Source organism: Nicotiana attenuata, chromosome 7, assembly GCF_001879085.1.
Source record: "Nicotiana attenuata strain UT chromosome 7, NIATTr2, whole genome shotgun sequence".
Classification (NCBI taxonomy): Eukaryota; Viridiplantae; Streptophyta; class Magnoliopsida; order Solanales; family Solanaceae; genus Nicotiana; species Nicotiana attenuata.
In genome coordinates, this window is record NC_031995.1 from 90,379,800 (window position 1) to 90,400,126 (window position 20,327).

Genomic DNA, 20,327 nt, shown 5'->3' on the forward strand with positions numbered 1-20,327 from the left:
AGTGAAAGGAGTTTTTAGTTTTGTGATTTTTGTAAGATTTCGAAGTGGGCCCAAGGGCCGGGTTTGGATGAATTTCGGGATTTTGGTATAAATTGATAGTTTTTCATTTTGAATTGATCCCTTGGCATATATTGATCATATTGTATTGCTTTTGGTTAGATTCGAGGCGTTTGGAGGCCGATTCCAGAGGAAAAGGCATCGCGGAGTAGGGATTTCACCGGTTCGAGGTAAGTAATGATTTAAACCTTGTCCTGAAGGTATGAAGCCCCAGATTACACACCGTTTCACTATATTAAGGTGACGCACATGCTAGATGATGAGTGTGTGGCATGCACCGTTGGGGATTGTGACTTGGTCCACCTCGTAGCAGCTATTAAGTTGCGTATTTGACTGGAAACTATATGATACTTTTGTGTATTAGAAAGAATTTCTATAATTTGGGTTGAATGCCATATTTGGGCCTCGTGCCAAGTTGTTTGGACCCTTAGGGGCTTTTTCTTATTATTTCCTCACTGTTTTGGCTTAAGATCTATACTCAGTCATGTTATGTTTTACTGATTTGGCTTGAAAGGTTTCTAACTGAGTGAGACAAGGGCATGTGTTGTGAGGATATTATGGGATCGGGATGTGCGCCGCAGCATGTTGTTACTGATTTGTGATTATGAGAGGTCGAGATCCTGATTTATTATGCCACATGGTGGCTTATTATAGCGCTTGGTCTGTAGGAGCCCCTCCGGAGTCTGTATACCCCTAAAGAGCGCGGGTACCCTGAGTGAGTGATATGATATTTCCCGAGAGGTTGTTTTTGATTTATATTATGCTCGAAGGGCTTATTACGAGTGATTATGAGGTTTGCGCAAGGGCTGATTCTGAGTGATGTTATGCCCAATGAGCGGTTTATGATACATATTTTGCCCGGGGGGCTATTTATAATTCTCATCACTTTTACTCTAATTTCATTGAACCTCTGTTGAAATTGTTGAAAAATATCTTCAAATGATTTTTACCGAAATTGGATTTTAAACGAGATGATTTGACTTATATACTGATTTGAAAGCATGTTGTACTTACTGAGATTTCATGATGTGGATTTATGTATTTCTTACTGCTCAGTATTTATTTACCTTTATTACTTACTGAATTGTCGTACTCACATTACTCCCTGCACCTTGTGTGCAGATCCAGGGGTTGCTGGACGTGATAGCGAACGCTGATCTTTCATCCATCGCGGATATTTCGGAGTTGACGAGGTAGCTGCATGGTGATTGCATCCTTGCTCTTCTCCCTCCTATCTTCCTTTAGACTATATTAGTGTTTTTCAGACTATAATAGTCTTAGTTGTTATCGGATAGTCTCTAGTAGATGCTCGTGACTTGTGACACCCCGATGTCGGGCTTTTGTTTCTTTCCACACTTTGTTATTTAGACTTATGCTATGAAGGTTTATTAATTAATAGCTTAAAAATATCTTTATTAATGTCGAATTATTTTGGGATTGTGTCGGCTGGCCTAGTTCCATGATAGGCGCCATCACGACCGGGTTGGTTTTGGGGTCGTGACACCAATATCATGAAGAGAAGTCTAACAAAGTTACCTATCCCTTGTGAAACCATGTACCCTCACAACAAGAACATGAGAGTAAGTTGAATCCACACGTTTGAATCTCATGATCAAATATTATTTAAGGACACACATATATCGAAGAAAATCTCTCACCCTCATAAAAGAAGTTACATGCATGCAATTGATACCATAGGCTTGCCCATAATGTAAATCTCCACTAATGTAGGCTTGCCTGATCTAAAATCAATTAGAATTTTTCATGGTTGTAATGTGGGCTAAGGGACGGGAAGGATATATTTAGGAATAGTGGTTAACCCTCCTAAGCACTTTAACACATCACATAATCAACTGTAAGCGCAAATTCTTCAATCACAATTTTAATTTCACAACTAAAATCATCCCAACAATGTTCCCTCTTTCTTTAAGCACTACTTTACTTTATATCCACTAGCAATAACAAGATATCAATTTATTCATCTAAAGATTTTTTTTTCTCTTTTGTAATTTTCACTAGTGGTGTATTCTTTTACAAAATAAATGCACTTTTTTTACTTTATTGGTTACACTCAAAAGTCACCCCACACTTAGTCCCTTATTACTTCTTTGAGCGCACATTTTACAAATTAAGTGCTTTAAGAGGTAAAAGGATAAAAACAATATTAATTAAGAATAAAAAGGGTATAGGCTTATAATGTGGGTGTCAAATAAAAGTCTACAGGCTCAAAAGAGTTAACTATGGGTAATTTTTATTTATGCTATAAGCTCAAAAATGATCAAAGAAAGCATAAAATAATGTTTCAAACCGAGTCTCACCAAAAATTTCGCTTCGACTCACATACCGGGCAAGTTTTATACAAAAGTACAATGACATGGACTACACAAAAATATCACTTCATACATGGATTATGACTCACTAAGGACGTTTCCATTTCGACTCTCAACAAATGCAAGTATCCACAGAGCCACGAGATATTAATCATTAAGCACAAAGTGAACAATGGTCAAATAAATGAGACGTAGACGTCATAAAACATGTTATCCAGTATATAAAGGCATCAAGATCAACTTCAAAATATAGGGAAGATACTACACATGCCAAAGCTTAAATATGCTACTACCAAACGAGTCAAGGTGCCTAGGAATCTCATCTTTCTTCTTCCATTTATTCCCTAAATTCTAATCTACTCTAAAAATAATAAAAAAATAAATAAATAAAAACTTCTACTCGGTTCAAACTACATCCCATGAAAAAGAAACGAGGCACAAAGAAAAATCACAGGGGATTGCTACTACCTAAAGAAAGATAAAAGACATATTTTTGAATTTTTATTTAGACTTTAATCCCTCAAGAAAATTGTCTAGGAGATCCATCGTCAGGAAAAGTCCAAATTTTCTATTTTTTTCGAATTTTTTTTCACATTAAAAAAAATTTAAATTAAGCTACTAAAATACTACACAACTACTAAAACAAAAATAAGAAGCTAAAATCAAAATAAGAAGGTAACATTTTCATATCATACTACTAGTAGTTATGTAGAGGAATTCTCCCACCCCACACTTAAAAGAGTGCAGCGTCCCCAACGCACAAATAAAGCAAAATAATAACGAGGGTGGATAAGAAACTCCCTGAAAGGCCGGAGCACTAACGGCTCACGAGGTACTCAGACTTCCCTCATGCATGGTCCTTTGTGCGGGTACCTCACACTAGCTCCAACCATCTGGCCCGCTGTTCCATACTTCCGTTGGCTTTTCTTCCTATACTCATATTCCTACAAAACAAAAACAACACTACGACGATAATATAATAAAAATAAAAATGACAGAAAGAAATAAAGCTGGGTTGCCTCCCAACAAGCGCCTAATTGAAAGTCGCGGCACGACGTAAACCACTTTCTGCATCCACCTCGAACTTATGAATTGTACCCCTAACATGGTATTCGGTCGGTGGCTATGCTCCTTTGACGGGGATACAAATATATATAGGCCAAGTAATAAATTTTTCACTCTATACTTCTCGGCCTTTGTATGAGGAATGTAATTTTTTTTCTCTAGCACGACAAATCCAAGAATGTAAGTTTTTTTTTTTGCACTGACTCCTCTAAAGGCTCAGATGACTCGATTTTCATGTCATCATCCAAAAACAATGTCGAAAAATATTTAGAGTGAGGACCAACACGCCCCAGCTCTAGAATTGTATCACTATTTACATCCTCATATGTGCACACACTGAGTCTTCAAATATAATATTATCTACTTCCTCACATGACTCTAGAACACTCTTCTCAACATGAAAATCCTCAATAAAAATATGTTCTAATGCTTGGTATTCTCGTTTTAGCTCCTCAATTTGGTCTAGAAGATTTGTTTCAGTTTCACACAACTCATCATTAAATTGTTGGGCGTTGAACGCATCAACCTTCGCACTCAAATATTCATCCAAGTTGTGCAAAGCCAAGCCAAACTTGTCAATTTCTTGTGCAAGATCAACTCTCTACTTCGACCAATGATTCACCAATTTTGTTAGAAGAGAACGTCGTTCCACATATTCCCTTAATCGTGAATATCCGTCTCAATACTAACCCTCACTCCCATATTCAAATTCAGACCTCCCAAGGTTCAGGTCATGACAAGCCCAAAAAGACGGGCCATAAAAGTCTTCCGTCAACTAAGCGCCTTCATCAATAACCTTACATCCGGATATTTTATCCCCAAATGTCATGTTGAGAGAACTATAAACACACTAAGAGAAAAATCAAATTGTTCTAAAAAAATAATATTATTTGCAAAAAGAAAATATAAGCAAAACCTGTAAAGATAAAAGTAAAAGTCTAATAAAAAAAATAACTAAATAGGAAAATTAAAAACTTGAACAGAAATCAATTAAAAACTAAACTTAGATAAACAATCAATAACGAAGTCCTCGGCAATGGCGCCAAAAACTTATTGGGACCAAACATACACGCAAGATACGTGGTCGTCAAGTAATAAAGTGACTCGAAAGTCGGATGTCGAATCCACAAAGACTTAGATTAACCGTTAACTAAGCAAACTAAAATCAATTCACTGTCCAAGATGATCAAAAGTTTAACTTTTCTATTACAACTACTATTGCGAAATCTAAACACGTAACCAAGGGAGATATAGATTCCAAGGTTATGGTCGGTTTATCAATCCTATTGAGTTCGTAATTACACTTGTTAATCCAAAGTATCTATGATTTCTAGTTGACTAGATCGTGTATATAAATAATATGTTCTCTCAATACTATCCGTCTATCCATAATATATCAACCCTATATTCCTATGGTCTTGAATATATCATGAACGAATATAATACCGTATTCAACTAAGCAAGACTGTTAGGTATATTCCTATCCTAACTGCGAAATCTTTCCCTGAGCCACGGGTTCAGAAACAAGCTCTCTCTAATTCTATTCTAATCTAAACAAGACTTTCCCAAGCATAGCATAGATAGTAAATAGAACTCAACTGCTGGTCAAACAATTAAGCAATTATGCACAGAATTAGAGAAACAACCAAAGATGATAACTCGAATTAACGGTAATATAATTAATAAACTTCAATATTCATGACAACCACAACCCTAGAACGTGAAGTTTAGCTCCACATAGACATGGTAGCAAAACAAGAAATCATCAAGAAAAAGTAAAGATTAGTAAGTTTGATGGAAGAAAGATGGAATCTGATGAATTCTGGCCTCCATGCTCCGTGCTATCCCTATGTCTAAAGTCAGGTCTCCCCTCTTAAAAATGGTGTTTAATGACTATTTACATGTGTGGGAAAAAAACCCAAACAAAATAATCAAGTCCAAAATCAAGTAGGAGACAAAGTAGACTATAAAAATTCGGAACACACGTCGCTACAGACCGTGCCTTGCGAGCTCTGTCGCCCGATGAAACTCGCTACAGACTGTGCGACGCGAGGTCTGTAGCGCGAAAAATCCCTCGCGAAGCCAGATCTAACGCGAGCTAAATAGCTCGCCTCACCTGCTCTATAGCAGGCAACAAGGCTCGCGTCGCCTGCTTCAGCTTCGATTCATGTTTTGCTGCTTCATTCTTGATTTGCTTCAATTTTAAATTCTGTTTCCTCTCTTTCCATTTCACGTTTTTTTTTCTTTTTCAATTGGCTTTTCAATTCCTTGCATTATTTCTTTAGTCTTCCTATGTTAAGCTTTAATCCTTATATCTCCACTAATTAAATAATCATAACTCTATGCTTGTAATGTATAAAATACACATAAAATCTTTATTTTGCTCTCAGTTTCGTCTTCGACGTACCTATATATAAAATAAACCCAATTATCACAAATATAATATAGTTTAACATTAAAGCCCCAAAATTTAAGGTAACTAATACAATAAAAATATGTAATTATAGTCAAACATCATTAGGCTTTATTGCCCTTTATTACCTTTTATTGTAGCATTAATATTGGTAATCAATGGGGCATAATTGGTAGCTCAAACGCCTCATAGCTCTAGTATAAATAGCGGTTTTCATTCTATTGAAAAGGATCAAGAAACACTGATAGCAAAAGACTAGTATTCATTCTCTCGAGCTTTACACAAGTTTTGTCGAGATTTTCTAATTATTCTTGATTCAAGTGGGAACATTGAAGCTAAGGCTTGTATTTTCTTCAATTCTCTTTATTTAATCGTTTTCTTCTTCATTACTTTATTTTATCGGATCAATTAAATTCATATATCTATAAACCAAGTTACAAATTCAACCGTAACGTTTCTCCGATAAACATTGGTTAATTTTTCGTCTAAGAAAATTTGAATTCTACAAAAAGTTTTGTATAAAATTTTGTACTTACACCCGTTTAAATATAAGAAAATTTTAATCTCAATATTCTGTTTGTAGTCCAATCAGGATAATTAATCGATCTATGTGACAAGGAAAAAGGACGACCAAGTTAAATTTCCAATGTTTTAAGATATTTTGTTACTGAAGAAAATGAAGCGTTTGCGTGACGCTTAAGGTAAATTGTTTTATCCGATTTCACTAAGTATGGGTTTGTTACTAACCAATCTATTAACCTCTTTCATGCTAGTAGTCGAGTAGAGGAGGTCGATATTATCTAATTATTATGCACGGGTTGGGATAATTTGTGTTAGAAAATATAGTAGATATGTATAATATTTAATCATGAACTAATAATTAAAACAAACTATAAATTTGATAAATAAATTTAGAATCCATAAATTTTAAACTCTTACTTCCCCTACTTACAACTTTAAATGTAAATATTCTTACAACTTTAAATTGAAAGAAAGCAGAAAGGGACAAGAAACACCCTAAAGGATGTATATATTCTTAAAGCTTTATTAAAGGAAAACACGTCTGCTTTTGCTAGTGGGCTCTTGACTTTTGATGAAGTGGCAAAATCCGCGTGTTCAAAAGATAAGATACTTCGTCGGCAGCCAGCCAACCATGCACCGTCCACACCTCAATCGAATCTATAGGTGTTCAATAAATTTAATACTCCAAAATAAGTGATATTTTGATCTTTTTTTGTGGTCCAAAATAAGTAATTCTTTTAGATTTTAAGAATAAATTAATTATTTTTTTTCTACATTGTCCTTGGAGTAAATAGTGTTGGAATATGTATTAGGAATGTTTATGTAAGATAGTAAAGGTTAATATGGTCAATTCTATTGCTAATTAATGATAAAAGATGAATTTCTTAATTTATGTGAAAACATCCAAAAATCACTTATTTTGAACCGAAAGGAATAATACGAAGAATAAATTAAATTTCGTAATTGACTCGACCTATCTTGAAAAGATCACATACATCCAAAACGGATGCACGAAGAATACTTAAAAAACAATAAATGGAAAAAGCAGCGCGTAAATTTGCGTGCGATCATTAAACTTATAAGTTTGTAATACAAACGTTATTTTTATAGCTTTGGTAACACAAAGGTCATTAAACTCAAAGTTTAGCACACCAATCAATTTTTTATTTTTTTTCTATAACGTACAAAAATCATTCAACTATAGTAAAATTAATTAAAAAATAGATCTCACCTGAATTTTTATATTTTATATTAAAAAATTATGACATGGCACTCAAAAATAGCCAATTAGCTTAATAAAAAATATTAAATATGATAAGCTGTTTTAGAAATACTAATCTCCTTTATGGTTACGAAATTATGCTTATTTTCTTATTTAATTTTTTTATAACATTAATCACAACGGCAACAAACCAAGCTCGAAAAGTCGTGCTTGTCATTGAATTATTTGAACAACGACTCATCTTCTACTAATTAAAAAAATATTTATAAAATTCACTAAATAAATAAGTATATTAGTAAAAGCAAAATAGTCAAATTATATTTTTTTCATTAGAGATAATGAGTTTAAAATTTATTACAAAGAAATCAAAATAAGAAGAATAAATGTAATATCCGTTACACGTAAAATGGTACAGTTAAATTTGTATCGTGATTTTTAGACAAGCGAATCAATTCGACCCACAGTAAATAACTAAAAAGAAAAATAAGATTATGAAATGAAATTAAAGGAAATACAAGCCTAGCTATGAACATAGCCTGTCCGGTGGCTAAAGTTTGAACAATATTTAAGAATAAAGACTGAGAAGGGTGTCATAAAATAAAAACAGAATATAGCTTTTGTGTACAGAATATTTTTTTTTTCTACAATGGATGTTAATCCTCCGATTTATAACTCTATTAGGGAGACAAAATACCCAAATCAAGCTCCTCTTGAATGAGAATAAAATCGTCATTGATGGTTGCATAACGGTTTGCTATAAATGCAGATATTTCTCTAATAGCTGCTTATTGAATGCTATCCGATGTCAATATTTTGAACCTTTGCTATCAGCTACTCTGTCTTTGCGATTCATTCAACACAAGTCACATGTTTGCATCCGATGCCAGTTGTTCGCTGGCTCACACCCCATCTGTCTTCATTTCTACGTGTCACTTCATCATTCGTCCAACTTTCTCTATCAAATTTTACCCTATACAGATTGCCCCATAGTTTCTGGTGACGCAACTTAGTGTTACCGGGAAGTATATAAGAGTTTTTTTCTTGATGTGTATGTTCTTGAACATTCTCTAACGCTTGAAAGGATGCACATCTTCTCGCATTTAATGATTCAAACACGTGTTGTTATGTGATTCGGCAAATATTTTTGCCAATTTTCGAGGTAATCATTACCATAACTTTTGTCGTCTATAACTTCTCCACTACTCCTCATTTTTACTCTTTTCCTTTTACAACTTCCTCTTCTTCTCTAATTTATCTTAGAACCCTACTGCAAACTCTAACTTTCTCTGTAAAAAATTTCTTCACAAATTTTTCACCATCATGTCTTCTAACACTGTTGCCTTCGAAATTCTGGCCTTCTCTTCGGTGGAGGTCTAATGAAGAACATAACCAATTGTGCTCTAAGACCGGTGGCTTGCCTCTGCCACCGTATGGTGTGGCACAACTAGGCCCATCCGTATGGAGTATGCTGTCTTGCCTCTACCAATTGTGCTCTAGTACCGGAAAAACCCTAACTCTTGCACATATGATGAATCTCTACTCCCCAAAAATCTTCTATGTGGGTGTTGTCACACCTCCTTTTTCCTACCCCCGGAAGGGAGTAAGGGAGTTTTTCCAATCAAAGTGACATTATTCGAAATGGGATTATTTTATTAATTTTTTAGAGTCGCCACTTGGAATAATTTATTTGGTGTCCCAAGTCACCATTTATTTTAAACCCCAAATCGAGGAAATTTTCGACTTTATTTAAAAGTCTACGAACCAGAAATTCTAGATAAGGAATTCTGTTAACCCGGGAGAAGGTGTTAGGCATTCCCGAGTTCTGTGGTTCTAGCACGGTCGCTTAGCAATTTATACTTGGCCTAAATTGTTTAACTACTCATTTTAAAACCTATGTGCATTTACCTTTTTACCGCTTTTAATCGCTTGATTTATTCATAATTAAGGAATTATTTTTAAAACTAGTCACGCGTGCGTGTACTCGCTTTGTTTGGCACGTCAAGAATCATGTCACGCGTACGTGTACACAATTCACAACACTTAATTATTTAAGAAAGCTTGGCTAAAGTCGTGGGAACGCGTACCTTGATTTATTTTAGAAATCGTAATTATGTCAAGTGAATGTGTACACAATCACGATGATAGATTAAGTCGCCCCTAAAGCATTTTCTACGAATATTCATTTTTTAAATCGTACTCCTGTCACGCGAATGTATACACAATTAATAATATTTTTTATTATTAAGATTATTTGGCCAAAGTCGCGCGAACGCGTACTTTGGTCTTAATTTTAGGAATCATAATTATCTCACGCGAACGTGTACCACTAAACAATATATATAGGCATGGAAATGCAATATCAGTGAAGAAGATGGAACAAATATGCAAAACTGGAGAATAGATTATACACTAACTCAAACAATAAATAGGGTAAAGCAAAATAGAGAATTGATCATAACACGGCGTAAACTAGAACAAAGTAATAAAGGAACAGAAAGAACTAACCCTTTTTTATATACATGAAGATTTATGTACGAAGAACTGTTCCTTAGTATTCTTTTTAATTTATATTTAACTTTACTCCTATAAACTTTGGTTCCTAACTACTAGAAATTGATATTTCTCCTCTTCTGCAAAGCAAATTCCCTCGTTTACGCATATTAAACTTCAGATATCAGCGGAATCAATTCAAATTTGAGTATTTACTTAATATGTTATGCGAAAGAAGCAACATTGATCATTAGCAAAAAATATGAGATAAAATGAGAAAGCGTACTTTGCAGTTCTTAATACCGAACTGAAACAAGCGACTATCATTTTCCTTTGAAAACTCCATGTTTGCTTCTGGATATGGCTTTTGCAGTTCTTAATACCGAACTGAAACAAGCGAATATCATTTTCCTTTGAAAACTCCATGTTTGCTTCTGGATATGGCTCTCCAGACTCGCCGGAAAAACGGCTATGGTATAGTGCGATGCAACTGGTTTTGCCGTATTTTAAGGGCTACATTGAGCTGGAGTTTGGGGTAGTTTCGACAGAGATGTTGGAGCTGTTTTCGAGCAGATTTTCATGGTTTTATCGACTGGTTTTTGTGATGTCTTGTCAGAGGAGATGAAAGAGGATATTGACAGGTTGAAGGCTGTCGGCTATGGCTAAGAGGAGGAGAAGTGTTGAGTATGACTTCCGCCTCTGCCAAGCCAGTTTGATTAATATTTTCACCTTTGCTTGATGACTTTGAGATAAAGATTGATTTCTTTTGTTCCCCTAAATTCTTTTTTTTTCTCTTTCCCCTTAGCTCTAAAGTGATTTTCGTTCTTTTCTCTGTTAATGGTTTTTTCTTCTATGAGTTCCCTTCCCCTATATTTATAAAGATCAATAAAGTAGTTATCTAGTCTTGTACAAAAGAGTTATAAGTGGGGATGTGGGATTGTGAGTGGAGGAAAGTGGGGAGGTGGAGACGTGAGGAGTGGGGAAGAGGGATAGATATGTGGGGGTAGTAGGGGTAATGGAATAGGGGAGTTAAGAAAAAGAAAAATGGGGCTAAAAATAAATTAAAAGCTACTAGTCTACTTATTAAGTTCTTAATTAAACAAAAATATTATTTTTTTTTCTTATATTTAAATATAGGAACAAAATATAAACTCTAAGAATATGCAAAAAAAAATTTAGCTTTTTAATCTTTCTCAAATAAAACAATGAAAAAAAAATGAGATAAAAATTTAAAGTATCAATATTAGACACCTTAAAGAAATATTTACAGTAAAATAGAATAGAATTTGGGTGTGGTCAAAAATTAGGTGTTCACAGGTGTGATGAAACGTTAAAACTTATCAAACACGGTCATCATAGCCTTCTTACCAGCATCGACAATGACAACGACCATGGATGAATGGAACGGTACGTTATCATTGCTACCAGGGACATCCTCACGACCACAACACATGCTCTTCCCGAATGATGGAATCTTTTCCGTAAGTCTTCAAATATCTTTTTCTTTTCATCTTCAGAAAGACTTTCCTTCGCTACTAACTTTACATTTTCCTTACTCCAACTACTCACTGGAAGGCACCGTGGGTTCAAGATTACGCCCAATGGGTACAGAAAATTCCGCATATTACTACACCAGAATCCGAAGGTGGAAAGAAATGGCTTCCAAATATGGGTGAAAATTAAAATTATGGTAAACACAAATTCTTCTTCCCTTTTTTTCAATCTTTCAATATATCTTGGAAGCAATTTAACAGTCTTCTTATACCGTACAGGACATTCGAAAGGATCTGTTGTCTCCGACATCGAGGCGCTTGACGACCCGATGGAAGCTCAACGGGTATTGTAAAATGCCCTTAACTGGAGGAGAGATCGCGAATCTACTCGCAATTCCGGTAAAGGTACCTCCTCCTAGAGTCCCCATACCAAAAAAAAGAAACCAAAGAGGAAGCATACCTTCTCGGCTAGAACTTAGGGGAAGGACTGAAAGAAACACCAACTAGACCGGCCATAGTGTTCCTTGATGAAGAAGAAACCGATGATGAAGCGGTTCCTCTACAAAGACAAAAAAAGATCTTCATCAGCTCAACTGGATACTCAGCTGGGGAAACTTCAAACTCCACTACCAAAAGAAGTTCAAGAACTCTGGGGGGAAATGGGAATAGCCAAAAACACTTCATCTCATTTTCCAATTTCCACACTTGCTTCTAGTCAAAGGAGTTCAATCTCTGGCCTTCCTCCACCGCCAACTTTTGAGCCGATAAAAACTACCTCTCCATCTGCAACAACTACTTCTTCTCCATCGATTCCAGCTGAACAAAAAGGAAATGCCCCTTCTCCACGATCGCCTGACCATGAAAATTTTTGAAATACTTACCCGTCACCCACTCAAGACCCTTATAGAAAACAAAGTGTCATTCTCTCGGTTTACAATGAGTGCCATATACTTTGAAAGCCGATGGAGCATGCCAATAATCTGAAGCCTTTGGCCTCAGAAAAAGATTGGAGAAAGATGGACTCTCTTTCTGCGGAGTGTCTGATAAATAATAACATGCACTATTCGGCGCAAGTATCAATCTAAATTTTTTTCATCTCTTTTAAAGTTATACTTTGCATTAATAGCATTAATTCTAACCTTTTTTAGGCTAACCTTCTTTCTTTTGAGGGACTGCAAAGGCTGATTTTGGACAAGAAATAGCTTACTTCAGAACAAAATTAAATTTTGGCTAAACGAAATCAACTTGACGAGCACCTCCAAGTGCTGGCAAAAATTGTTCAAATGGATGATCTTGAGGCCCAGTTGTAGAAGTCTGAGAAATATAGAATGGTCCACATCCAAGAAGCTGCTTAATTGCATGAATGCCTCAAAGATGCAAAGGCTAAGTGGGCTGAATTTTATGATACTGTAACTGCTACTGCCGAGCGTGAGTTTGCCTTTTTGGAACAAGTTAATAATTTGGAGGTTAGCTTACGCTCTAAAAATGAGGAGGCCAATTCTGCTAAGGAGAGAAGAGCAATAATGGAGGAAAGAATCAAAAGATTCAAGGAACAGAATCAACTTCACTCGACCACCAATGTTGGGCTTGATTCTAGAATCAGCATTATGAAAACTGAAAAAATGAAAAGCTTCAAGCGAAGATTGAAAAACTCCTAGCTCGGATAAGATAGGGAAGATTCTACTCTTCGATAAGACTTACGCCATATACCATACAAAGAGGAATACTTTGGAGGAGTCCAAAGAAAGCATTGTAAACATCGACGAATGCATTGCCAATGCCCGAGAGTTGGAGACAACTGCGCATGAGAACCTCCCTGCTCGGCACGTTGCTTCTGAATCTTCGAACACTAACTCCGATTATTTGGTAACCGAAGGAGAAACTTCAAAAGATGAGGGCCTCGAACCAAAAGCGAAACAACCTTTTCCGGATAAAGAAAATGAAAACTCTTCTTTCCCTTCGGGTTCTGGCAGCAAGATCTAGTGTACATATTTTTTTCTTTACTTTTTGTAACTATGCCAAAACATCTTTATTGAGTTTGTCATTTTATTTAATAAAAGAAACTCTTTGCTTAAGTGTTGTGCAAAAAATATTCTTTTTCATTTAGCTGGCAAAGCTTCAGGAATCTTTTCACATCTGATATCTTTTAATTCCAGGCAAAATCACTTTCGGAATCTACCCTTTACTACGAGAGTTTACTAAGAGAGGACCCTTATGTTTATAGTGATCTTGAATAGGGCGTATCATTACGGCACAAGCATTTGAAGTTTTAACTTTCAAACGATAAAATAAATTCACTCGTCATTCGAATAAGAAATAAGATAAAAATAAAAGGACATTGATTTATTCCCTCTATCTTTATAAGTACATTTACATAAATATTCTTTTGCTTAAGTAAATAAAGATGTGAATACATGTGGCTAACTTATACCACTTATTTCTACGGGGTTGAAATTAAAGGTAATACAAGCCTAGTATGAACTTAGCTTGTCTGGTGGCCTAAATGTGAACAATACTTAAGAATAACGACTAAGAATAGTGTTATAAAATAAGAACAACGTGTAGTTTTTCTGTACAGAATATTTTTTCTACAATGGATGTTAATCCTCCTATTTATAACTCTATTTAGGGAGACAAGATACCCAAATCAAGCTCCTCTTAAATGAGAATAAAATCGTCATTGATGGTTGCATAACGGTTGGTTATAAATGCGGATATTCTCCGTAATAGATGCTCATTGAATGATATCCGATGTAAATATTTTGAACCTTTGCTATCGGCTACTCTGTCTTCGGGATTCATTCAGCACCAGTCACATGTTTGCATTCGATGTCAGTTGTTCGCTGACTCACGTCCCATCTTTCTTCAGTTCCACATGTCACTTCGCCATTCGTCTAACTGTCTTTAACCAATTTTATCATATACAGATAGCCCCCTATTTTTCTGTGATGCAACTTAGTGTTACCGGGTAATAGATAAGAGTTTTTTTCTTGATGGGAAACTTCTTGAACATTCTCTGACACTTGAAAGGACGCACGACTTCTCGCATTTAATGACCCAAACACGTATTGTTCCATGATTCAGCAAATATTTTCACCAATTTTCGAGGTAATCATTACCACAATTTTTGTCGTCTATAACTTCTCCAGTACTACTCATTTTTACTCTTTACCTTTTACAACTTCCTCTTCTTCTCTGATTTATCTTCGAACCCTACTGCAAACTTTAACTTTCTCAGTAAAAAAATTCTGCACAAATTTCTCACCATCATGTCTTCTGACATTGTTGCCTTTGAAAATTCTGGCCTTCTCTTCGGTGGAGGTCTAATGAAGAACAGAACCAAAGAGGTTGATGTCGAGTCTAAACCTCCAACCATAAACACCATCATACCTCTTCACCTTAGCACGAAATCCAACCTTCAAGAACAAAAAGAACATGCAAATCCCAAAAGTGATAGACACTAGCCTGTTAACAAGTATCCTCTTCCATTCGTCCTCCTAGCATCCCTGTCGTGAAGAAGGATTGTAATTGGAAAAATATTAAAATCCTCACCCCTAGCAAGGTAGAAAAGGTCACCTTCTCTGGTGGCTTGCCTCTGCCAATTGTGCTCTATGATCGGGGAAACTCTAACTCTTGTACATATGATGAATCTCTACTTCGTAAAGATCTTTTATGGGGGTGTACTAAAACTTAGCAAACACAATCATCATACCTTTCTTACCAGCGTCGATAATGACAACGATCGCGGATGAATGGAATGGTGCGTTATCATTGCTACCAGGGACATCCTCCCGGCCACATCACCTGTTGTTCCCGAATCATGGAATAATTTCTGTAAGTCTACGGATATTTTTTTGTTTTCATATTCAGAAAGACTTTCCTTCGCTACTAACTTCAAAGTTTCCTTACCCCAACTACTCACTGGAAGCAACCACGGGTTTAATATTTGGCCCAATGGGTATAGAAATTCTGGATATTACTATACTAGAATCCCGAAGGTGGAAAGAAATGGCCCCCAAATATAGTGAAAATTAAAATTATGGTAAACACAAATTCTTCTTCCCTTCTTTCAATCTTTCAACATATCTTGGAAGCAATTTAACTGTCATCTTGTACCATACAGTAATTCCGAAGGGATCCGTTGTCTCCGACATCAAGGCTCTTGACGACCTGATGGAACCTCAATGGGTACTGTAGAATGCCCTTAACCGGAGGAGAGATCACAAATTTAAGCCCTTCCGATAAAGGTACCTTCTCCCAGAGTCCCCAGCCCAAAAACAAGAAATCGAAGAGGAAGCATACCTTCTCGGCTAGGACTCAAGAGAAGAGAATGAAAGAAACACCAACCGGACCGGCTATACGGTTCCTTGATAAAGAAGAAACCGATGATGAAGTGGTTCCTTTACAGAAAAAAAAGATTTTCATCTGCTCAACTGGATGCTCAGCCGAGAGAACTTTAAACTCCACCACCAAAAGAAGTTCAAGAACTCTGGGGAGGGGGAATGGAAATAGCCGAAAACTCTTCATCTCGTTTTCGAATTCCCCCAGTTGCTTCTGTTCAAAGGAGTTCAATCCCTGACCTTCCTCCTCCGCTAACTTCTTAGCTGATAAAAACTACCTCTCTATCTATACCACCTGCTTCTTCTCCACCGACCCCTGCTGAACAAAAGGGAAATGCCTCTTCTCCACGATCGCCCAACCATGAAAATTTTGGAAATACTTACTCGGCACCCACTCAAGATAGAAAGTGAAGTGTCATCCTCATGGTTTAGAATGAGTGTCATATACTTTACAAGCCGGTGGAGCTTGCTAATAATTTGAAGTTGTTGGCCTCAAAAAAGATTGGACAAAGATGGACTATCTTTCTGTGGAGTGTTTGATAAACAATAACATGCATTATTCCACGCAGGTATCAATCTAATTTTCTTTCATCTCTTTTTAACTTATACTTTGCATTAATATCATTAGTTCTAACCTTTTTCAGGCTAACCTTCTTGCTTCTGAGGGCCTGCAAAGGTTGATTTTGGACAAGCAATTACATCAGAATGAAATTAACTTTTGGCTACACAGATCATATTGTCGAGCGCCTCTAAGTGATGGAGGCAAAATTGTTCAAATGGATGATCTTGAGGCCTGATTGCAGAAGTTTGAGCAAGATAGAATGGTCCACATCCAAAAAGCCGCTCAATTGCATGAATACCTCAAAGATGCAAAGGCTAAGTGGGTTGAACTTCATGATACCGTAACTGTTGCTGCCGAGCCTGAGTCTGACTTCGTGGAACAAGTTAATAATTTGGAGCTTACATTATGCTCTAAAATTGAGGAGGACAATTCGGCCCAGGAGAGAAGAGAAATGATGGAGGAAAGAATCAAAAGAGTCATGGAGCAGAATCAACTTCAGTCGACCACCTATGTTGAGCTTGATTTCAGAATCAGCATTATGAAAGCTGAAAATGAAAAGCTCTAAGCGAAGAATGAAAAAATACGAGCTAAACTCGAAGATAGGGAAGATTCTTTCCTCTTAGATAAGACTTATGCCATATACCATACAAAGAGGAAGAATTTGGAAGAGGCCAAAAAAGGCATTGCAAACATCGATGAATGCAATAGCAAGGCCCGGGAGCTAGAGACAACTGCCCCTGATAACCTCCCTGATCGGCACGTTGCTTCTGAATCTTCGAATACTAACTCCGAGTATTCAGGAACCGAAGGAGAAACTGCAGAAGATGAGGGCCTCGAACCGTAAGCGGAACAGCCTTCTCCCGATAAAGAAAATAAAAACTCTTCTTTCCCTTCGGTTCTGGCAGCAAGAACTAATGTATATATTTTTTTCTATACTTTGTGTAACTATGACAAAACTTCTTTATTGAGTTTATTATTTTAATTATTAAAATAAACTCTTTGCTTAAGTGTTGTGCAAAAAATATTCTTTTTCATTTAACTAGCAAAGCTTCAGGAATATTCTCACATCCGATAACTTTTGAGTCCGGACATAAGCACTTTCGAATCTATCCTTTACTCTGAGAGTTTACTAATAGAGGACCCTTATGGTTACACTGCTCTTGAAGAGGATGTATCATGTTCATTCTGGCACAAGCATTTGAAGTTTTTTTTAACTTTCAAATGATAAATTAAATTCACTCATCATTCGGACAAGAAATAAGATACAAATAAAAGGACTTTGATTTATTCTCTCTATAAATATTCTTCAAAATATTCACATAAATATTCTTTTGCTTAAGTAAATAAAGTTGTCAATAGATGTGGCTAACTTGTATAACTTATTTCAACGGGTTTGAACATGCAGTCCCCGATCTTGATAAGACATTGTTCTCGGTTCTAACAGTCTCCAGTCTTCGTAATACTTTTAGTGACTTTTCATTATTATCCCCCCTGGTGTTCGAATACTAAGTATGAGAATTTGAACATTGGAAGTCTTGTATTCACCGATGACCCTTCTTTCGTAGTATGATTTACATTGCTGCCTCATTAAAATGAGAGTTTTATGATATGATTGTCACACCTCTTTTTTCTCTTACTACACCCCGGGAAGCGATATAATAAAGGAGTTTTTCCAATTAAAGGACAATCGAACGGGATTCGTTTATTAAGAAGTTCAGAGTCGCCACTTGGGAGATTTAAGGTGTCCCAAGTCACCGGTTTGAATCCCGCATCGAGGAAAGGGTTTGACTCTGTTTAACAGTCGCGAACCAGAAATCCGGGTAAGGAATTCTGTTAACCCGGGAGAAGGGGTTCGGCACTCCCGAGTTCCGTGGTTCTAGCACGGTCGCTCAACTGTCATATTCGACTTAATTATCTGATTTTAATACATTTAAACCTATGTGCAATTTTAGATTATTTACCGCTTTTAATTAATTTTAAAAGAATGTTGAACGTCGTTTAAAACATATCTTTGGACCGCGTCACATGAAATGCACCCGCAATCCTAAACCTATTTTATTCAACGTTTTGGGATTTGGATTTGGGTCACATGAACTGCACACCCGAGTTTAAGAAGGTAAAATTATTAAAACACGCGCCTAAAGCAACTAACGCGTTATTAACTTTGCAGGAGGCCATGGAAATTTACTAAATGGCACGTCCCGAGTTCTAAGTATTTTTAAAGAAATGATTAATGAGGGCTACGTAATTTGTCATTTTATTTGGCGCGGCGCACCTCAATTTATTTCAAAGATGGGACTCAACTCCTATCTAATCCAATTTTTGATCTTCAAAGACCAACAAACATCTCCACTGCCTTGACTAACAGGCCATGGTCCAGAAATGTGGTAAAACTACTTATTCAATCAAATTAAACCAAGTGACCATACAACCCACGTAAATTAGCAAATAGTGGTCCAACTATTATTTTGACTCAAATCTTATCATTCCATCCTTGAAGAAGAACCAAGTCTAAAACGTGAGAACCAAGAGGGTAAAAGAAAACTAAAATGCATCAGGACTTAACGATGAGCATTCATATCATTTTTAAAAAAAATCCAAGCCTGCTATTATGGATTAAACTCTACGGATGCTACATTTTAATGTCACTAATGCATCAACAACACGAAGCATATTAATAACACCATTTGATTTCAACCCAAACAGATTATAGAAATTTAACCATCCAAGCAAAATGATAAAGAAGAAAATAACGGACCTTTGAAGCCTTTCAATATAGTAACGATCTTCCAACGGGTTACAAGAAGAATACAGCACTATGCGCTGAACACGAATAGACCCTCGGCAAGCAATGGACTGACCGAGTTTCGCCGGAAGAACTCCAATCTGACAGTGGCTCAGACGGAGCCTCGAATCGGCGACAAAATTCGACAACGGACCTCGGACTGGCCTCAAACGACACCACTGAGCCACGACACAACAACGGAGCTTTCAAACAAAATCCGTGAGTGAAAATCTAAAGTAGAAACTTATTTAATTCTACTCACTGTAACAGAAACTTTTTCTCTTTCAAATCTATTTTGGAACTTTCAAATTGCAGAACTTGTCCTCTACTATCTCGTGTGTGCTTTTTGATAATCTCCGGCGATGAATTGAGTGTGTATTCCGACGACAGTGAGGAGGGAATGAGCGTGTGTGTATAGGCAGTGAAGGAGTGAATTTTTTTTTTTTATTTGTTTTGACGAGGGAGCTCGTCTGGTTGAGTGATGTCCGACGAAGTGAAGGTCGTTTGGACAGAGACAATGCCGGAAGTTCAAGGGTCGTTTGGGTGAGCAGCGGCGCAGGTTACAGGGGTCGGCGTTTGGTGGTGTCTATGTCTTCGATGGAGGAACTGTTTTGGGTGTTGAAGAAAATCAATTTCAGGCTGGGGAGGGAGGGTATGAAGGAGATGATCCGAGGGGGTGGGGGTGGTCCTGTCAAAAGCTGCGCAGCTGAAGCCTCCTCTTGGGCGTTCTTTTTCTTGTTCCCCCTTTCAGATTTTTTTAAGTATTATTTTATAGGTAGAGTCTAGGTTTAGGTGTATTTTGTGTATTTTGCCCATTAGTCCCTAGGTTTTTTCTGTTAAGTCCTTAGGATTTTTTTTATTTATTTTTTTTTCCAAAGAAGAGTCTAGAAGGGTCCCTAGACTACACAATGACCTCTTCTTTTTTTTTTTTTATATTCAAAATAAGATAGAAACACTACACAATGCCAAAGCTAATCCTAATTAATTAAACTAGACATGAAACTATTTTTGTGTTTTCGAAATTATATAAAGATAAAAATAAGGTACT

At 36.4% G+C, this 20,327-nt stretch overlaps 1 long non-coding RNA gene across 1 annotated transcript; it reads right to left on the bottom strand.

The window, feature by feature from the left end:
- Positions 19,233-20,017, bottom strand: LOC109230579. The gene is made up of 2 exons (XR_002068680.1): positions 19,542-20,017; positions 19,233-19,458 (listed from the first exon to the last, which is right to left on the bottom strand). It is a non-coding gene; the product is annotated as an uncharacterized LOC109230579 (long non-coding RNA).